General features: G+C 39.0%; 1 pseudogene; it reads left to right on the top strand.

The window, feature by feature from the left end:
- Positions 1 to 5,895: 5,895 nt before the first annotated feature.
- Positions 5,896 to 6,336, top strand: LOC118892495 (annotated as a pseudogene).
- The last annotated feature ends 14,656 nt before the right edge of the window (positions 6,337 to 20,992 follow it).

Here is a 20,992-nt window from a genome sequence, read left to right as displayed (position 1 = left end):
GCTTCATGGAGTACTTGGCACAAAAATAGTACCCAGTAAGTGTTACTTATCATGTTACAGATGCAGAATCAAAGCTAAGGGACACTAAGCGGCACATAGGCCACAAGGCTAAGCAATAACACCTCTGAGGTAAGAATCCAGGGTTCCTGACTCCTTAGTTCTTTCACAAAACTATAGAGAAACTAAAAAGGAGAAGCTAGGAATACTTTATTTAATTTACTTGAACAAGTGGTTATCATGTTTGTCCTAGGCCAGGCACTGTTCTAGGCACTTTATAAACACTAAGTCCCTTAAGCTTCATAGCAACCGATGAGACAGACACTATTACCATCACCATTTTATACGTGAGGTAAGTGACATACCCAAGGTCACTCACGGTCAGTGGGTACTGTGCTGTGACTAGGGGTTCTGAAGAAAATATATAAAATATGAGTACCATTTTACTTAGACCATTTCTCATTAGTTAAAACATATTGTTCTTTCTAATACGCATTTTAATTTTCAAGACATTTAATAGACTACATGGCCTGCAGACATCTAAAACCCCCAGTTATCCACAACTAAAAAAACCCTAAAACTTCAGCCTGTGTAACATAAATTGAAAGCCAATCTAGCTAGCAGCAGTTCCACAAATTGTAAATACAGTTCTGTTAGATGAAGACTATTTTCCATAAGGCGAGCCCAGAATCTACAGAAAATTAGCATCCAAATTTCTAAAATTTCCTACAGATTATTTAAAAACTAACCATAAATGTGCTAAATGTCTTAAACAAAGCATAGAGAACATACATTAGTCTTTATTTGATGACTTTGGTCTTGCCTATGAATATCTGTATGTATCCCATGCTGCCATACAGTGAGATTTCAGGGTTTGCAGCCCCTATACCCTCACATACCTTAATAAAAAAAGACTCCGACGGCTCCAGAACAATGCACTTGGCCCAGGACAAAGCAAACTAAGGTCATCAGCCAGCAAAGAGATGGATTCTCATAACGTTGGAAGTTTCATCAAAAGATGAGCTACTGAAACCTGGTGCATTAAAGTGAAAGGGAAGAATCAAGGGTTATTCCCAAGTGCCTGGCAAGAGTTACAGGGTGGAGAGGGGAGAAGGATGCCCTGTGCTAAGATGGTGAACTCGGGAGAGGGAGGTCAGCATACAGCACAAAAATAGTTCCATTTTAGACATACTAAATTTGGAAACCTTGTAAGGCATCCAAGTGGAGCTCTCAAGTTTGCCATTAGATCTAAGTTGTGAAGCTTAGAAGTGGGGCCTGGGCTGGAAATATGAATTTTAAAGTTTCCAGCATATTATGGCAATCATCAGATTTGAATGAGATCACCTACACAGGGGGCGTACAGTGAGGAGAAAAAAGCCCTTAAGACTCATCCTATCAGAGGGCCTGGGGAACTCCAACATTAAAGGCTAAGTAAAGGAGAATTAAGTCAATGAAGGAGACTGAGAAAAAATGGCCACAGAGGTAGAAGGAATACCAAGAGTGTATGGTATGAAAGCCAAAGACAGAAAGTGGTCAACTGTGTCAAATGCTACTAAGAGATGGAACAGGATAAGGCCTAAAAAGAATCCACTGGAGTAGGACCATGGAAGTCATTGGTGACTCTAGCAAGAGCAGTTCCAACGGGGTAGTGGGATGGAAATTATATTACAGTAAGTTGAAGCATAAAGGGGAGCCAGTTCTGGCCATGGCAGAGTATCTTGTACTGGATTAATGCTACGGCTGAGGCCATTATGAGAACTGGATAAAATATACCAAACAACTGCTTGACACTGAAGAACCAGCAATATAGGTGCTGGAATCCTTGAGAGAAGGAAGCATAGAAGGTGAGCTCCACGTCCCCCCTGGATTTTCCTCTGAGGTAGTTTTCCATATTCAAGCATGGGGAAATAGGGCCTAAGTAGACAGTGGCTGTCTTGCAAGGGCAGGACACTCCAGAAACAGATTTCTGAGACAGAAATTCAGAAAAGGAGCCCTGCATGGGGTGGGACACAAACATTCACCCCATAACACCTGCTACATGCACTGGGTAAGTAGAAGAGTTGAGCTTGAAGGACAGGTCTATATGAGTCCAGAGTTTAATGACTGCTCTTTCTCCTGCACCATGCTGCATCCCCCCTCAGCTAATGCCCTGCCCTCCAAAGCTAATACATTCCCTGTGCTCTATCATAAGGGAAAACAAACTAGAGCCTGCAGCCCAAATCTAGCCCACCACTTGGTTTTGTAAATAAATGTTTTATGGAACCCAGCTGTGCATATTTGTTTACACATTATCTATTGCTGCTTTTGCACCAGCGGGGCAGAGCTGAGTATGTGCAACAGACACCATATGGCCAGCAAAGCCAAAAGTATTTACAATTTGCCCCTTTACAGGAAGAAGTTTGCTGACCCACATCCTAGCTCATTGCAAAAAGAAATTTGACTGTGGCAATTTATGAAGCTCTCTTTGCTACTGACTTCTTCATCAACTGGTTAAGTACTGTTGACTTATCGCTCCTTAATGTAAAGTAAGTGACGATGCTGATGCTCTGGGAGGGAAGACAGTGGTTGGTGCTTGGAATCGGAAGCAGTCCAGCTTCAGTCATAGTGACCGATGTACATAATTAATTTTAGACCTGCAGAACAAAATGGGTCTCCTGGGATAGAATCTTCTTTTTTTTTTTTTTTAATATTTATTTATTTATTTGGTTGCACCGGGTCTTATTTATTTATTTATTTTTATATTTATTTTTGGCTGTGTTGGGTCTTCGTTTCTGTGCGAGGGCTTTCTCCAGTTGTGGCGAGCGGGGGCCACTCTTCATCGCGGTGCGCGGGCCTCTCACTATCGCGGCCTCTCTTGTTGTGGAGCACAGGCTCCAGACGCGCAGGCTCAGTAGCTGTGGCTCACGGGCCCAGCTGCTCCGCGGCACGTGGGATCCTCCCAGACCAGGGCTCGAACCCGTGTCCCCTGCATTAGCAGGCAGATTCTCAACCACTGCACCACCAGGGAAGCCCTAGAATCTTTTAAGAACGGGTAGGTGAGTAGACTCACACAGTGGATCTCGTTCCTCAGAGTAAATCCCAAAGGTCTAGCTCCCTGTTATCTCTCTGAGATAATATCTTTTCCTCCCCTCTGCTCATTCTACTCTGTGCACACCATTCTTGCTGTTTCCTACCGACTTCAAGGAATCTCCCATCTTAGAGCCTTTGTACTGACCCCTCCCTTGGAACCACTATTTATTCTGATATCATTTTAGCCGAGGACCTCATCTCCTCCAAGTTTTTGATCAAATATTACGTTTTGCGTGAGACCTACTCAGACATCATTGACAACGCATTCAGTTTGCCTGCCCCCACTCCACTTACTATTACTTTTCCCAAAGTTGTTTTCACTTTCTCTACTTTGTAATATATTCAGTTATGTTTATTTTTATTGTGTGTCTGTCCCCTAATAGGGCCTAAGCTCTAAGAGGGCAGGAATTATGGGGATTTTTTGTTGTTCACTGATGTTTCCAAAATATCTAGAAGAAAGACTGAAGCATAGTTCCTGCATATCATATATTTATACATTTCTTGAATAAATGCACGTAATTCACATTTTGTTCCAGTGTCATGGAAATATTTTCAGGGCAATTTGGACCTATCATTTGGGGACTGGTCCAGGTAAGTCTGACTGAGAAAATCATTTTTCCTTTCCTTCCTTGTCATAATCGTCCCTCTCTTTCCTACCCAACAAATAGCAAGTGTCTCCCAGAGACTTCTGGTGAATGAGATTTTCATAAGTAAAGTGTTCCAAACAACTCATTAACCAAAATATCAATACTTCAACAAAGCTTTTAATCCAAGTTAAAAGTTAGCCCCTAAAAGCTAGACATTGATGTCAAGCCCTTAGGGTTAACCTAGTAGTGTGGAACACTAACTTTCAATGCTATATTTACATCTAAACTCAAGTTACATTATAAAAAATTCACTACTTGATATCCCTCATTTGTGTCAGAACTGGTTGTTCATTCTAAATTAGTTTTTTCCCTCCTTCCAGGGTATCATTATGTTCTTCATGCCTTATTTCTATTATAATAAAAATACATTAAGAGTAACCATACACAACTTCTGGGCTTCACACCAGGTCTGAATACAGAAATTGGCACCACACATCAGAACAATTACCAACAGCAAAGTCATTTTCAAAGTTCTTTTTCGTGTTTCCCTTTCACTACACAAAGGATTAAATAACACAGAATTTTCTATGCTGTAATAAAATCACCCATTTTCAGCCTTTTAACTGATGGAGAAAATTTGTTTTGTTTGAAATGAAAATAGAAATTATAAGTGTGAGTTGATTAATTCATATCTAATTATCCACTTCTCAGTTTGTAGAAAGGCAATCCCAGGATATTTAAGTTGAAATATTCTGCCTAGAAATCCATGTAATAGAAGCCTGATTTTTCTATAGAAAATATTTCTTATTGTTTTGAATCGTAATCCAGATTTCCAAGTATAGACCTATTGAATAAATTTCCACATACATTCAATTTTATTATTTAAACATATCTCCAAGATGGGGAGGCGGGACCTCTTCTTACAATAAAAGTCTTGGGTTGACTCTTAGAACAACTAAATTCTTGCAGATATTAGCTTAGCGTGTTCCCTTTTTTAGCATTCAGATTTGAAACAACCTATCTGGTTTAGTGAAAAATAAGCAAGAATTGTTCAAAGCACCATGTAGGGTTCAGTCACATCTCGGATTATGGGTCTCCCAGAAACATCTCCTCTGGGATCTGCCCTGGCTCTTCAACCAACTAGATATGACATACAGAGATAAGCTCTAGGGAAAAAAACTAAGGAAATGCTATCAGACCCTTCTAAACTTGTATTCATAGAACTTCCATTATCATGCGTGGTGTCCCAAGATGGCAGCACAGTGACTTAGGTATTAAGAACCTGGAGACAAATGGAGAAAGGACACAATGATCTGCATGAATTGCCTTTATGTAAAATGCTCTCCATTTGTAAAAGTCCATACAAAGTACAAACAACCATTTGGAGTCATAAAAATCATATACGTGCAATTGTTTAGTTCCCGCCAAGATAGAGAAATGGAGACCAGATTTACTTTTTTTGTTTTAAACAACAACAAACAAACAGATAAGCTATAGAAAAACAATGGTTTTCAGATACTGAACAACAGGCAGCACCAGACCACAATCCTTGATAGAGAAACAGGTGAGGCAACTAAAAAAAAAAAAAAAAAAAATGCCTTTCCATCTGAATCTCTGACAAGTGGAACTAATTCACAAACTCCAAGCAAATATCCTCATTCTTCTTTAATTTTCCAGAATATGGAAAAGCATCCCCTCATTCAACAAATAGGTACTGAGTCTCCAGTATGTTACAGTTACAAACACTGAGGGCTAAGTAAGGGAGACAAGCAAGAAACAAGTAACAACGAAATAAGTAATAAAATTTCAGCTGATGAAGAGTATAAAGTAAAAGATAAAATAGTAAATGCTTCATAGGGACCGAAGACAAAGCATGTGCCTGTGTAGATGTGATAATCAGGAAAGTCATTTTTAAGAGGACATTTGAGCAGAGACCTGAAAAATAAGGCGTGGAGAGCTAGAGAAAGAACATTCTAGATACAGAAAACATGACATATAAAGGCCAGGAGATGAGAATGAGAACGAGACAGAAAACAGAGAGAGTGAAGGGAACCTGGCAGAAAATGAGTCTAGGGATGGCAGGGAAGAGTCAGAGCACGGAAAGCCTTGAGGGCCATGGAAAACCTTCGTATTTTATTCTCAATGAATCTGCTTTAAATCTAGGAAAGTTTTGAGCAGGTAAGCGACACGATTACATTTCTATAAAAAATAACTCACCCTGGCTTATCGCAACACCAACAAAATGGCCGAAGTGGAACCGAAGAAGAAGCGGACCTCCCGCAAGTTCACCTGCCTCGGCGTGGACCTCGACCAGTTGCCGGACATCCGTCCTAGGAGCGGCGGCTGCAGCTGCACAGCGCGCGCCGCTGAGACCTGGCCTGAGGAGGAAGCCGCACTTGCTGCTGCCGCGCCTGCGCAGGCCGGGGAGGAGGCACCGCCCACGGAGAAGCCCCAGGTGGAGAAGACGCCCCTGCTCGAGGTGATTATCTCGCCCGAGATGCGGGGCAGCGTGGTGGGTTCACAACGGCCGGACCTTCAGCCAGGTGGAAATCAACCCTGAGATGATCCGCTTCTACCTAGGCGAGTTCTCCATCACGTACAAGCCCGTGAAACACGGCTGCCTGGCATCAGGGCCCCCCACTCCTCCCCCTTCATCCCCCTCACGCAGCCTGCGGGCCAATAAAGACACAGACTCCCCTTAAAGAAAGATCACCCTGACTTCTGTTGGAGAATGGATTGTATTGGGTTAAGAGTAAATACCTAGAGGCCAAATGGAAGGCAGTTTTAGGAGGAGGGCCAGAAATGATGGTGGACCAGAGTGGCAGTTCTAGATGTGGGGAGAAGTAATTGAATTCAAAATAGATGTTCCCATTTATACTAAAATATAGGCTACATTGCAGATGCTGTTCTAAGTACTTTCATGCAATGGCTCATTGATAACACAACTACCATATAAGGTAGGCACTATAAATATCCCCATTTTAGGAGATGAGGAAACTAAGGCACAGAGTAAAGTAACTTGTCAAATATTACAAGCTGTTAAGAGGCAAAACCTGGATTTGACCTCAGGAATCCAGCTCTAGGACTCCTCTCTTAACCATTACAGATACTGTAGAACCTACAGAAAATAACTGCCAATCTCTCACTTCAGTCACATGGGCTTTCTTTTGGTTTCTCAAATATGCCATGTTCTTTACTCCTTCAGGGTCTTCACATAATATTTTCTTTCCCTGAAATGCCCTCCCCACCCCAGATTTATATTTTGCTTTCCTGGTTTTTTTTCTCATCCTTCAGACCTCCCCTCAGCTTAAATGTCACCTCCTTAGGGTGGTCTTCCCATTCCATCAAAAGTAAATACCCTCCCCCCTCTGTTACTCTTCCTTACAGTGCTCTGTTTCTTCCTTGGATGAAGAAGGAGGGAAGAACAGGGATTTGTATTTGGACATGTTAAATTTGAGATATCTGTTGACATTTAAGTGGAGATGTAGGGTAGGCAATTGGCCATATAAGTCTGGAATTCAAGGGAAATATCCAGGCTGAGTCATAAACGTATATGGCCTTTACAGTCACAAGACTGGATGAGATCAACAAGAGAAAGAGTATAAATAGAAAAGATGTGGAGGGACCAGCAAGAGAGATGCCCAAGGAGTAGAAGAAAACCAAGTTAATGTGATTCCTGGAAGTCAAGTGAATGAAGTGTTTACAGGAGGAGTTTAAATGACTGATCAGCTGGATCAAATGTACCTGGCATAAAACACAGCCGTTGTGTCTTCCGTGGCCAGAGGACCTTAGGAAAATCTTGCCTTTTTTTTTGTAAGGATTGGACTAGGAAGAGATTTTGTTATTTATTTATTTATTTATGGATCGCCAGCAAGAAAGACCTGGGGTCAGAAAGGTCTGTAGTTTCTAGCTATATTTATAACTATAAATATTTACACCGATGGTAAGTTTGTTTTCATTACAAAGATAACTAGCCTTAGAGATTGCTGCTCTTGTAGAAAACTAAATACTGATGGTTAGGGTTTTAAAGATCCCACAAAGATGGTAAAATGGGCTAGAAGTGGATATTATTGCCAATGCCCCAAGTTGCAGACAGGTGGCAGAGGAAGTCAGAGCTGTTATTTTCATAGCAGTATGGCATTATTTGTACTGGAGAAATGCACACTGCATGATTCTGGAGGCTTTTCTGCAGTGCACAGTGGTACGTTCATCAATAGCTATTACTTTGACTATACTTTTTGAAATCGGCACATTTTGTCTACTCTTTTACAAGCATCATTATAAGTGATGCTACTGCAGGATCCAGAGCTTCAGATGGACAATTTCAGAAGCAAAGACCAGGAAGGAAATTATATAGATACATGTAGAGCTAGGTATTTTATATTATATGTACCTATTTATTATATATTATGTTATATATTATTTATATGTTACATATTTATTATATTTACTGTGTAATATATGAACTACTGGTGATACACATCCCATTGTTCTAATCAGGCTTTTCTCCATTTAGAAAAAAATCAAGTGATCAAATTTTATAAGATAATAATATTCCATTTGAAGCTAAAATCTGATTTCATATTCTTTCAAAAGAATCACCATTTCCACTGAGGTTTGTGTTGGCAACCTCAGAGTATTAATCCAGTAAAGAAGATTAAATATTAATAGAAGTGTGGGATAGATCATTTTCTTTCTTTCTTGGATTTAGAGCTTTGTTCTGCTTTTCATTCTGAGTACATGAGGTGAATGTAGATGGGCCAAATAAAATTAGACATATTAGCATGTCATAATTAATATCAAATGATGAAAAATAATTTTTGCAGGCCAACTTGAAATGAGTTTTTTTGGACCCATGCTAATTATTTGTAGTTTCGATTTTATTATGAACCACCAACTGCTGGAGATGACTTCAACTGGCTTCACTTGTGCTTTAAATAATTCGTGTTTAATAATGCATTACACAGATATTCCTACAGAACCCAAGTTTCAATTACCTGTCACTTCAAATTACAGGCCCCCAGTAATTAGCTTCTGCCACATAACACATAATGGAATAGACCAAAGTTAATAGAAAGTGGGAGCAAATCTACTGAGCCAGTTTGGCATGAGTAGATTTCAAAATTAACCAATTTGTGTACCTTTTAATATATATCTCCACAGGAATTAAAGAGTCACCTGATTAACCTTTCTGAGTCTCCCTTATTTGTAATAAAAGAGATAGTGAAGACAGTGTCTGCCTCACAGAGATTACTCATTCACCTTTCGAGATAAAGGCATGTAGTTCAGTTGTCAGGATTTCATCAGTGATCTGCCTTCAAACACCTTTATATCCAGTCACAAATTATTTCTAAAAGCAGAGCCAACTAGTACATGGTATTATATTTAGAATAAAATCTGAAGCCTTTATGTGACCCATGAAGCCTTCTATCAACGGTTCTCCAACCTGAGGGCACGTTAGGATCACCCAGGGGGCTTTAGAACAGATTCTGTGAGAGCAGGGTTTGGGGAGGTGGGGAGGCTTGGGAAGGGTGGAGGGCCTCGCCTGAGTATGCTTTGTAAGTTTCCCAGCTATGGCAGGTTTGAGAACCACTGCCGTACATGATCATGTCCAGAGCTACGTTGCCTGTGAACTTATTAGGAATGCAAATTATCAGGCCCTACCCTGGATCAACTGAATTGGAAACTGGGAGCTGGGCACGACTATCTGTGTTTTAATAAGGACTCTGGCAGACTTTGATGCCCGCTAAAGTATGAGAACCAGCGCTCCAAGCTCTTACTATTAAAAGTGTGTTTTATCTTCCAGCAAAATCAACATCACTTAGGAGCTTGTTAGAACCCCAGACCCATCTTGGACCTTCCGAAGCAGAATCTGCATTTTAACAAAGTCCCCAGGTGATTTGCAGGCGCATTCAAGTTTGAGAAGCGCTACTCTAAGACACTGGTTCCAGCCTCGGCTGCAAATCGGAACCACTTGGAGGAGCTGTAAAAAAATATATATAGATACCTGGTGTGCTGAGCAGGCAGCTCCTGGTTCTCCCCCTCTTAACACAGAGAGCTCTTCTGTCATGGTTTGGAATAAGCTTTCACAGTAAGAAAGGCTCTTCTGCTACCAGTGGCCTCCCCTCCTGCCCTTTTCACTAGAACAGCTTCAGAGGGAATCACATTGGCTGAAATAACTAAAATTGTCTGACTCCTGCTTCTGGCTGTGCTCAGAGGGCCTCACAACATCCCTAGCTCCCAAAGTTGCCTCTGGTTCTTTTGACGTGTCTCAACATTCCTACTGCTGCCTGGCCTGCAGCCACTCAACTTTCTCTGCTTTTCTCCCCCTAACTATGGGCTTGTTTTGTCCCTAAAGCACAGCACTGCATAAGCCTTGATGTCAGAGTCTCTAATAAAAACAGAGCCTTCAGCTTATGCCTCATGGGGTAGACATGGATGGGGTAGGTCCCTGTCCTCTCACTTCCTCACCTGGAAAAAACAAAGAAAAAACCTTTGCCTCAGTTTTCAGCTAAACCAAAATTCCCCGTAGAAATGTATTCATAAAACTTGATTCCTAAGAATAATCTCTTCATGGTGTATCGGACATCACCAAACCTAAACACCAGTTAGGAGCCAGCAACACTGTGTGAGCAAAATGAGTCCCATAAGGACCAAGTCTCAAGAAGCCTCGTAGATGGTAGATGGAGGTGCTGGGGCTTGATCCTACACCTTCTGATTTCAGGCAGATCTACTTTCTACCACACCTAATCTGCCTCTAGTGCCTGTGGTCTGATAATGACTCCTCCCCCTGAAGGCACCCTCTGCAGGGTCAACTCAGGACCTTTCAGTGGCTTTCAGGATATGCAGGGGGCTCTGCCATCCACTTGGAGCATAAGTATTCAGTTCCCAACTCCCAAACAATGAACTGGGAGACATAAGAACAGAAAGTTCAGCCAAAACATTGTTTGGCACCATGTCAGTACACTGTAAATCTCCTTACAATATGGCAGAAGACATGAGTTTAAAAGAAATATTTGAAGCAACGTATTCAAGACGAAGGTCCTTATTTATCACGGAATTATTAGAAACTACTTGTTGCTTAGATACAAATCTTCCTCCCTAGCCCCAAACATTTATTTCCATTCTGAACTCACAGGCTATTTCTTGCTGCCAACACAGCTTGCTTTACTCTGAAACGTCTTTAATCCTGAGGCCGATCATATATATTTTCAGTGTGTCAGTATAGGTGTAGGATGTTCTCAATTTATTTCTGGAAAGCTGAAAATTTTCATTTGTCGGGAGTAACTTCTAAAAACCAGAAGAGCCTTGTGCTATTGTCAGAACAACATAATAAAGTCTGAAATGAATCTAAGAAATTAAATAGAATAGTTCCTGGAGTACAGTTCCTGCTCAAAAAAATATCTGTTGAATGAATGTAAAAGTGAGTGCACAAATGAATAAATGTGTACTTTTAAATCTGTACCCTAAATCTTAGTAAATTTTTAAGGGTTATGAAAATTTGGAGCACATTATTTTCATATTTTTTCTGCTACATCCTCTTTGAAGCAGTAAGTTGGGTATTTTATTTAATCTCGACATTCACTTCAAAAATTCACATATTCACATACATAAACATTCTCAGGACACATGATAAAACATATCAGTGACTACTGTGAATGCTGTAACATGGCTGTATCTGCAAATTTCATGCAATAATTTCTTGATCTCCAGGATCAAGTTAAATGGCTGCATGGAGATTTGTTCACATATTGCTGGAAAGCAACTTCTGGTTCTGTTCTAACGGCAAATATTTACTTTGGTTAAAGAGGCAATAGTGAAGGTCACAACAGACTGACATCTAGCATGAAATGACACTGACATTCCCTCTGACTCTGCATGACTCTGCAGACTTAGACAGACACAAATTGCAGCTGCATTTTTCCAAACATTCACGTGATTTTCTAGAAATCCCAACAGTTTCTCATCTGCTAAACCATTTAGCCAGCCACTAACTTAGGTGACAGACAACAGTGGATGGCATATTTCTGGAGCAAAGAGTGGTGAGAGACAGAGAGAAACGGCTTCACATTTTTCTTTTTCTGTCCTTAGCTTCTGATGCTGCTGGTTAATAGAACTGCTCAATGAATATAACAGGCTCTTGGTGGTACCTGAGGCAAGGAGACAAGGGATTTCTGTCTTGGTTTCAGTATGGCGTTGTTAACTCATCCCACTGACCTTAGTTTCAACAGGCTCCCCCTCTATCTGAGGCGTATCGGCCAAACGTATTAATGAGTTCCTGAGTCAGGCTTTCTGGGTACACATCCGAGAGTATGCACTAGGAGACTTGGGGCTGCCAGTATAATCTCCCTGGGCCTCTGTATCTCCACCAGGAAATAGGAATGACAGTAAAATCGACATGAATATTAAGAGAGGTGATTTAGTCATTCATTTAGCAAATATTTATTGAGTGCCTGCTGCATGCCAGGCACTATTGCAGGTGTTAGGAACATGGTGATGATCAAGACAGAGGAGTCCCTGTACTTACGGAGCTTACATTCCCATGAAAGAAGACAGATGGCAATTCGCTTATGAGAGTGACTGGCACCCAGTAAATAGTGCCTTCAACACATAGTTATTGAGCACTCTTTGGGGCGGTATGGGTAAAAAATAGTGACCTCAAGCAAATATTCTCTTGAACATTTATTTTCCTATTTGTGCTTTTCTGAATTCTCCAATGCATTTACAATGAGCAGGGATTACTTAGGTAATAAATTAAGAACAATAAAAGAGCAATGACATAATTCAACAAATACCTAAAAGTGTTTTCATGGCATCTAAAAATGAGAATTACGATTCAGGAAATGATTCAACAAACATTACTTGCCCACACGGTTTTCGGCTTGGATGCATATTTTCCAGCTTTTGCACAGTGGTCCATTTATGCTGGGTAACTTCAGCATCTCTCATCCTTTGGTCTAGTCTCCATCCTGAGCCTCCTCCTTTGGATGGACAGGACTGGTATCTTTGTGTTCAAGGCCTCAGTTAATTAAAAATCATTCTAAATGATTTCATTTTTCATTCTTATACAATCAGAAACCCCCAAGCAACTGATATTTGCCCATTGTTAGTGAGCTTCAAATATTGCTTGGTTTTCCAGGTAAACTGTCTTCTCTCTTTAGCGTGAATGCTTTGTAGCATTTCTATTTTCCCTAATGCTGTACTCAAAATGCTATAATTAATATTTTTCTTTTATCCTCTTTCATAATCAGAGCATCACCAAATCCCAATGCCTGCTTTTTAATGACATGTTTTGTCTCTGCCTAGATTAGTACAACCTCCAAACTCCCAGCAAGTCTTCTTCCTTTCCTAAATCCTTATCCAAAAGCATAGTATTGTTTTATTACTCTCATTCTTCTGGAATTACTTAGCTAATTTTCTTCTATTCATTTTACTGGGTTACTTTTTTTTCTTGCATATGTGTTCATTTTTAAATTCCCAAATTACTCATTTTGCCCTACATATCGTTATGCAAAATCAAAGAATCTGTTAATTCACCTCACATCTTAAGGTAGAAGAGACTCCATGGTAAAAGTATAAGTATCGCCACATATTACACAATGATATTACTTATGAAAAAGCCTATGTAAACAGATGTTCCCACATTTAGTTTTAAGAAATTGTACTTCCCTTTAGTGCTCAAACAATATTTCCAAGACCACTTGCTATTTGACAAAAAATTTAAACATTTTAGCAGATTCCTTCCACCAGATGTTCCCGGCACACTGCCCAATCCCATAAATCCACCTGGCATGTCATTCTGACCCCAGCCAGCCTTCTGGTACCAGGCACATGACTCTAGATCCCATCACGCCATCTGTACTTGGCTTTCTAAGGCTGCTGTTGATCCCTTTACCTCTCCACTCTTCCCATAGGAGGGGATGGCCTATCCCTTAATTCTGAAAAGCTCAGTTAAGCCCTAACTTAAGAAAACTATGCTGAGGACGTGAGGAAATGTAAAGAACTCTAACACAGCTAAATAACTCAGAACTGTGCAGTTTATCGACTACTTCCAGAGTTTACAGGCCCCTCCACAGGTGGAGACCTGTTTTTCTTAATTTCAGCACATCTACTACAAGGTTGCTGAAACTAGCTTCCCTCCTCGACACAGGAAGGCCCTTCTGCAATAATTTTCCACTCCTTGGAATCAAGACCCTAGAGAAGGTAAACAGAATATTTCTCAAAGTAAAAATTTACTCTAAAAATACAACACTTTGCATGAGAAGATAACATCCACTTTTTAATGCAGAGCAACTCAGCTTCTCCTTTTACCAATTCATTCCAAAGTAGGAGCTTGGTCTTAAACTTGTATAACTTACAGACCCCCCTGGAATGGCTCCTCCAAAAACAAAGGGAGAAAAAAACTTCTCTGAAAGACAGAAGCAGACCTCTATCCAGAGAAGCAAAATGGTCTGGCAGCTTTAAAATACCAGTCTCCCTTCCTTTCTCTTCCCACTTTCCCCATGTGTGGTCATAAAACTTCAAAAATATTGGGGGTTTAATCTCAGAGAAAGCTATGCGCATGTAAACCTTGACACCTACTCTTTTCTTTGCTCCTTATTATAAGACAAGCATTGATTACTGAACTTGACTGTGATTTCAAGCTGAGAAGTATCACATTTAATTTTGGAAATCAAGCCAGAGAACACAGCCTTAGGACCAAGCAGTCTGCAGCGTGGCTATGTTTATGCATAGCTGAGGCAGAAAAATGGCTGGCAGTTGCAACAATCACATGTTTAGCTTTTAGTAGCTGTAAGGAAGGACTAAAGATATAACCTCATAAAAGCCCACAGTAAGATGCTATGAAAGAAACCAAGAGGGGCTTCCCTGGTGGCGCAGTGGTTGAGAATTTGCCTGCCAATGCAGGGGACACGGGTTCGAGCCCTGGTCTGGGAAGATCCCACATGCCGCGGAGCAACTAGGCCCGTTAGCCACAATTACTGAGCCTGCGTGTCTGGAGCCTGTGCTCCGTAACAAGAGAGGCCGTGATAGTGAGAGGCCCGCACACCGCGATGAAGAGTGGTCCCCGCTTGCCACAACTAGAGAAAGCCCTCGCACAGAAAGGAAGACCCAACACAGCCATAAATAAATAAATAAATAAATTAAAAAAAAAAAAAAAAGAAACCAAGAGAACCAACGTGGTCGCTTCCAGACTGTAATGTAGCATGCCCATCCTGTGATTGATAAGGACTGGGTTACTTCCATAATTTCCCTGAAGCGCTGCATCTAAAAACACTTAGTCAGGAATGCAGTAGGAAACGACACAATCAAACTGGGTAAAATGAAGAGAGTTTAACAAAAGGACTATTTAATACACAGATGGGCAGCTTAAAGAAATCACAATTTATAGTGCAGTACCCATGGACCAGTAATAGTGGAGAGCTCTTACTCCCTCAGTCCTGAAGGGTCAACGTGAGAGAGCAGTAGGGAATAAGAGGTAGAGAGGGCTATGTGGAGATGGGTGTCAATCTCCCAGGGCACAAAGCTGGAGGAGAAGTGTGGAGAGTGTATCTGGACTGGTAAACCCTCTGTCCCATTAAGTTAGAGAACATTTCTGGTCTTCCATTTTTACCTTGTACACAGTCGCTACAAGGGGAACCTGACTTTTCATCAGAGACTGAACAGGAAGCCAAACTGATCTAATTAGAAAAAAACCCTAAAATTTAAATTTAATTGATTAAAACTTAAATTATTTAAATTTAATTGTTGATTTACTTAAGATTTCTAAATCAGTTCCTCCATTCTCAAGCACATAATACCTATAACAGTTTTTTCCCCCCAAAGCATTTTGCTATGCATGTAAAATTAATTTTATTTTGTAAACAATAGCTTCTGGAGAATTTTGAGCTGTAGAACACCAAGCTCTGATTGCACATTTGAAAAAATACTCTGTAGTTTAAAAGATCATTTTGAAAGTGATGCATCTAGAGACAGTGATACTATATGAGATATTGTGGACAGTTGGGATAGAGAGAAGATGATAATATGAGAAACTTTTGGAGGTGGAATTAATAGAATTTGGTTCTTGACTGAATATGGGCATAACTTAGGAGTCCAGGATGACTCTTAGACTCCTAGTTTAAAAAAAAATGTGTAGACAAATAGTAGGATGGGTGGATAATGTTTCAATTTGGGACATATAGAACTTAATGTACCTCTGAAACCCAACCAGCTGGATACATACCTTTCCCACAGAAGAAAGAGATATGGAAGTTATAATGTAGGAGTGAGTTAAGGCCTATGGTTATGGTTGGAATCAGGTGAAGATGGAGAGCAGAGCAAAGAGATGGCCAAGAATGGAGACTTTAGCAACAACATTTTGAGAATTCAGATCTCTTCCTGCTTTAGTGCCATTGATAATCTTTCCTAACAGACAGTAAATTCCAGTGAGGACAGGGACTTGGCCTATCTTGTTTATAACAGTATCCCCGATATCTAGCAGAGTGCTTGGCACATGGTAAGTCTCAATATACATTATTGAATGAATGATGAGTTCAATCTGGCTAATGGGCATTGGAGAGGGTCATCTGATTTAGGAACTGGAGTTACTTATAGATCAATTCACTCTGAAGGACTCTCCCATCTAGACCTCTTTTAGGGCTCCCCACTGAATTTGAAGTTCCTTTTCTTGGCTAGCTATTGTTAGGAAGTCTTACCTTTTTTGCTTCTATTTCTCAGTTTTTAAATTTGTCTTAATTCTTTCATTTCAAGCTTTGTTTCAGGTCTGTCTTTTAAGAAATGATTATTTTTAACCATGCCTCTTTATTCAGCTTTCCCTGTAGAGAAAGCTTTTCTCACTTTTTTCTTGCATAACCAGAGGCCCATTCAATATTTGGAAAGCAATCACCAAACATGCTCACAAGTACAGATAGATAATGTACTAAAAATCTAAAAATACTTTAAGGACTGTGTATCTTAAAGCAGTGGTCTCCAAATCAGGGTTGCTTGATCAGAACTTTGCTGATCTTAAGTGAATATTTAATACAGGACAGGAAGTAGGAACCGGATTAGCCTTGAGATAATTGTCCAGAAGTCATGTATCATGCAAAATAAAGACTCGGGGGTGGGGTGGGGTGGGGTGGGCGGGTGGCATACATGGGCACACAAAAGGAAGAAATTTCCAGAACTTCAACTTTTTTGATATCATCTTTATACCAGTTCTCATAAACTTTAGAACTCATCAGACTCATCCCGGGTGCTTGTGAAAACCCAGGTTGCTCTCCTCATTCCCCAAAATTTCTATTTCAGTACGGCAGGGCCTGAGGATTTGCATTTCTTACAAGTTCCTAGGTGATGTTAATGTTGTTGTTTCAGGAAACAAGCTTTGAAAACCAAAGGCTTTAGACTCCGACTTCATAAAAAACAACCACCACATCGAACACACCTTTCATCCATCCTGAGTCTTAGGATGCATTGACACGGGATGCAAAAATTATGAACAGAGGAAAGGATGAATCAAAATGAATGACTCTGGTGACAGTGTACAAATCAAAACCTTTTTTAAGTCAGGTGTTTACCAAAAAAATTTAAGAAGGACTTCATTGAGATGTCAACTGAAAGGTAATTGAAAGTAATTTTTGACAGACCACTGTATGATTTTTGGCATATAATTCAGAAAGAAGTTTAAAAATATTGAGTAGCTCTGCATAATAAAACTATCATTTCCATTTACTTATTTAAGTGAGAAAGTTTTCTCAATGTTTAAATCTGTAAGAATAAAATAGGAATAGAATTGATGCTAAGCCATGACACATTCCAGTTTTAGGTAATATTTACTCGTGGAAATGTGAATTGGGAAAAACAGCCCTAATCATCTCATTGAGATACATTTCTAATAAAATGTTACAATTTGTGTAATTAGCTTTCAAATTTTGTAAGAGTGTAATATTGTTTGGATCAATTGTATATCTGTAAATTACAATGATAACTTAATCCAGGAGAGGATTTTTAACTTTTATACCTTTATGTTTATGTTCATAAGACAAAATTAATTTTCCACTTGAAAGTACAAATTTTGATGTATATATGTTGATAGCTTAATCAATAGAAGACTTTCAAGCACATAAATGTATAATATTTAGATACAATTCCATGGGGGAACTGAAATAAAAAAGCAAGTCCAAAAATAAAAACATAAAATGTCTGACTATCAAAAGAGTATTTTTCTTCAAGTATTTTTTAGATGGATGATAGTGGGAATCAAACTATTATGGTATTTAGAATCCACTGAATATATTTAAGAGAGTGATGTTACATGTTTATTTTAGAACGGCAATATTTAGAATATGCCAAAACTAAAATCCTTTACAATTGTTTTGCTTTATGATGAAAAACATTTTGGTTGACAACTTAAAATGTGATGGATACATAGTTTAAAATTTTATTTTAGAGTACACACTATCAAAAAATCACGACTTACTGCCTTAAGGCAATCAACTTTTAATCTTCAGCAGGGATCATTTGATGGACTCAGACAGAACTGTGAATTTAAATTCCAATGAAAACCCAGGCTTCGCCTATTCTGTAAACATCTCAACAAAAACCATTCTTGTTCTTGTTTGGCATTTTCTCTTTCTTGTCCAGATGGGATCCAAACACTCAGAAATGAGTAATAATGGGAAAAGATTATACACTCTTGAATGACTCATTCAAAGACCTTTATAAACTTTGTATATAGACTTGTTTTAGAAAAGAATCATTTGGGTGAATTCTGGTTTGTTTAGCAAATGGGAATTGCAGCACAGTTAAAAGAAAAAAAGAAAGGATGCACAAATGGTACAAAACCATCACTGCAGGCCTTTTCCTTCAAAAACCACTTCACTGAATTTGTAATACTGGGAAACATAAAAAGAAATACATTAAAAAATGTTGAAGTCATCACTGAGTCTTTAGCTTCTTGATAATAACATCTTTTGCTTTTATCTAAGATATATTTTCTCTTGGAGATTCTTTTCTTGGGAGACAGTCTTGCACAGGCATGCACAAAATCAACTCTGAACTTTTTTGAAACCTATTATATTTTTTCTGTCCATTTTCAAACTCCACAACTTTATTTTGCATGATATATGACTCCTGCACAATTAGCTCAAGGCTAATCCAGTTCCTAATTCCTGTACTGTAATTGAAAATTCACTTAAGATCAGCAAAGTTCTACTTGCTATCACATTAAAATGATGTATTCCTCCCGATATAATCTCTCATACCTCTTTTCCATTTCAGCTACCCCAGAAGACCACCTCTTCTTCCCCTGATATGCAACCTAGCTTTTAGAGATGAATAGAAAACCACCTCTGGCTGACTTTTAGTGTTGAGTCTCCTTAAACTTCTCACTCTGTTCCAGCATTGTGGGTAATGGAACATCCCATAGACTCTATTATTTGCACCTAGATCAATAAAAATTTATCTGATGGATTTATAAACATCTAATAAGGGTGTATATGCACACGTAATACAAATTCTTATATACTCCCTTGGGTAATTTCTATTTAAAGTTCTGTATAAAGATATGACAGATTGCACGTTAAAAGGACAAGCTAAGCAAGGAAAAGAATCTCTTCTGTATCTATTCATGCCTAACTTCCCATATATTTTTGACATTCCAAGAAAGAAACCTCAGAATAATTTTCCACTCACCTTTGTCCTTTATGATATCTTCTATACCACTGCAGAATATATAATGGATTTGTTCTTCCAAATTATCAATAAAGATATTGAATAGAATGGGCTGTAAAATAACTCCCATGGGATGCATCCAGTATAAAAATCTTACATTGGCACAGACCTGTCTAGCTCATTTACTGCTGAATATCCAGGGCCTAGTACAGTGCCTAATACATAGTAAGTATTTAGTAATAGTGAATGAATGAAAATAAAGGGATGGATGAGTATCTGGATGGATAGGAACTTGGTGTTTTTGACATCTTCTGATCTTTTTTTTAGATATGATCTTCTAGCCAGTAAATTAACCTCCTAAACGTATAACAATTGAGAACATAATATTTTATGTTTTTATTGAGAGTATTATGCAGGTTCTGGAGATTACCTGCATCCACTACAAACAAACTATGTAACTTGGGACAAATGACTTGTATTCTCTATGCTTGATCCCTCATCAATCAGACATTAACAGCCTCTTTCTTAGGCTTGTTGAAAGACGATGCACATAAAACACATGGCCTGGTTAATAGGAAGAATTCTGTAAGTGTGACCTATCACTTTTCCTATTGCATGTTTCCTTCATATTTGAGATTAATGCCTAAGAATGTATATGTAAACATTATCAGAATTACTATCTCAGTTTTTGCAGGGACATTTATAATCACCTCTCTGCTAGCCATAAAATCATTTCATCCAAGCCAGCAGCTTGTACTTCATGATAGATCTAGAATGTAAAAATGTTGGTGCACATTAGGGTTTAAAGTTGTAAATAACCAGACCAGTCACAGTATAGTAAAAGAAGGATTTTAGGTTTCTTTGGTGAAACAAAAGCAGGTATAAAAAGTTACAAAGATTTTTAGATTTTCATTCACACAAAAAAAAAAAAAAAAAAAGTCATTCACATTTTACACTATACACGTTATAATATAAATACAGGAACGTATTATGTGCATTGTAATGAAAGAGGAAAAATTAAAACCTAATAGGTAGACACAGAACTGTTCTGTGCTCTAGAACACCCAAAGGTGGATCACATTTAATGCAGCAACCAAGAGAACTTGCCTAAAGACAGTGTGTATGATTGTGCCTACTGTGGTTCCTTCTAAGTCAAAAGAGGTTCTGTGAAAAAGAATCCATGTCGCGTCTGCTCTTCTTCTATTTGCATTTTATTTGTTGTCTTCTCAAGATCATTCTAACTAAAATTAGGAAAAGATTCCTAAATGCTTTCTTTCCATTACAGGGTTTTCTTTAAACATTAAATTAAGTGGATAATGATTCAGAGTCATCTTCAGCAGTCATTTTATTCAAATTAAGGGGAGAAAACAGAGTGGGAAGAGATAGGGAGAAATTTTACCACATACACTCCACCTAATAGGAAGCAACGCCCACACTATTTCTATATATATGCTCCTTGCTTAGAATGGGCAAACATCATTTGCTGAAAGCTATACACTTTTCCACTCTTTTTATAATAAACACTTGATGCATTCTATCCGTCACATTATTTAATCAGGGACAGAGTACCTAGATTATATTGTTCCAAACTGTGTGAGGGAAGTATAAAGGCTAACACTGAAAAATAACTAGCATACTATGTCAATGTTCAGGTTTGGGGTAAAATAACATCCAATAAATTAAATCAG

The sequence above is a fragment of the Balaenoptera musculus genome, chromosome 3 (assembly GCF_009873245.2).
Source record: "Balaenoptera musculus isolate JJ_BM4_2016_0621 chromosome 3, mBalMus1.pri.v3, whole genome shotgun sequence".
NCBI classification, from domain to species: domain Eukaryota; kingdom Metazoa; phylum Chordata; class Mammalia; order Artiodactyla; family Balaenopteridae; genus Balaenoptera; species Balaenoptera musculus.
The sequence above is the reverse complement of the archived record's forward strand: the minus strand, read 5'-3'. Positions and strand labels throughout refer to the sequence as shown.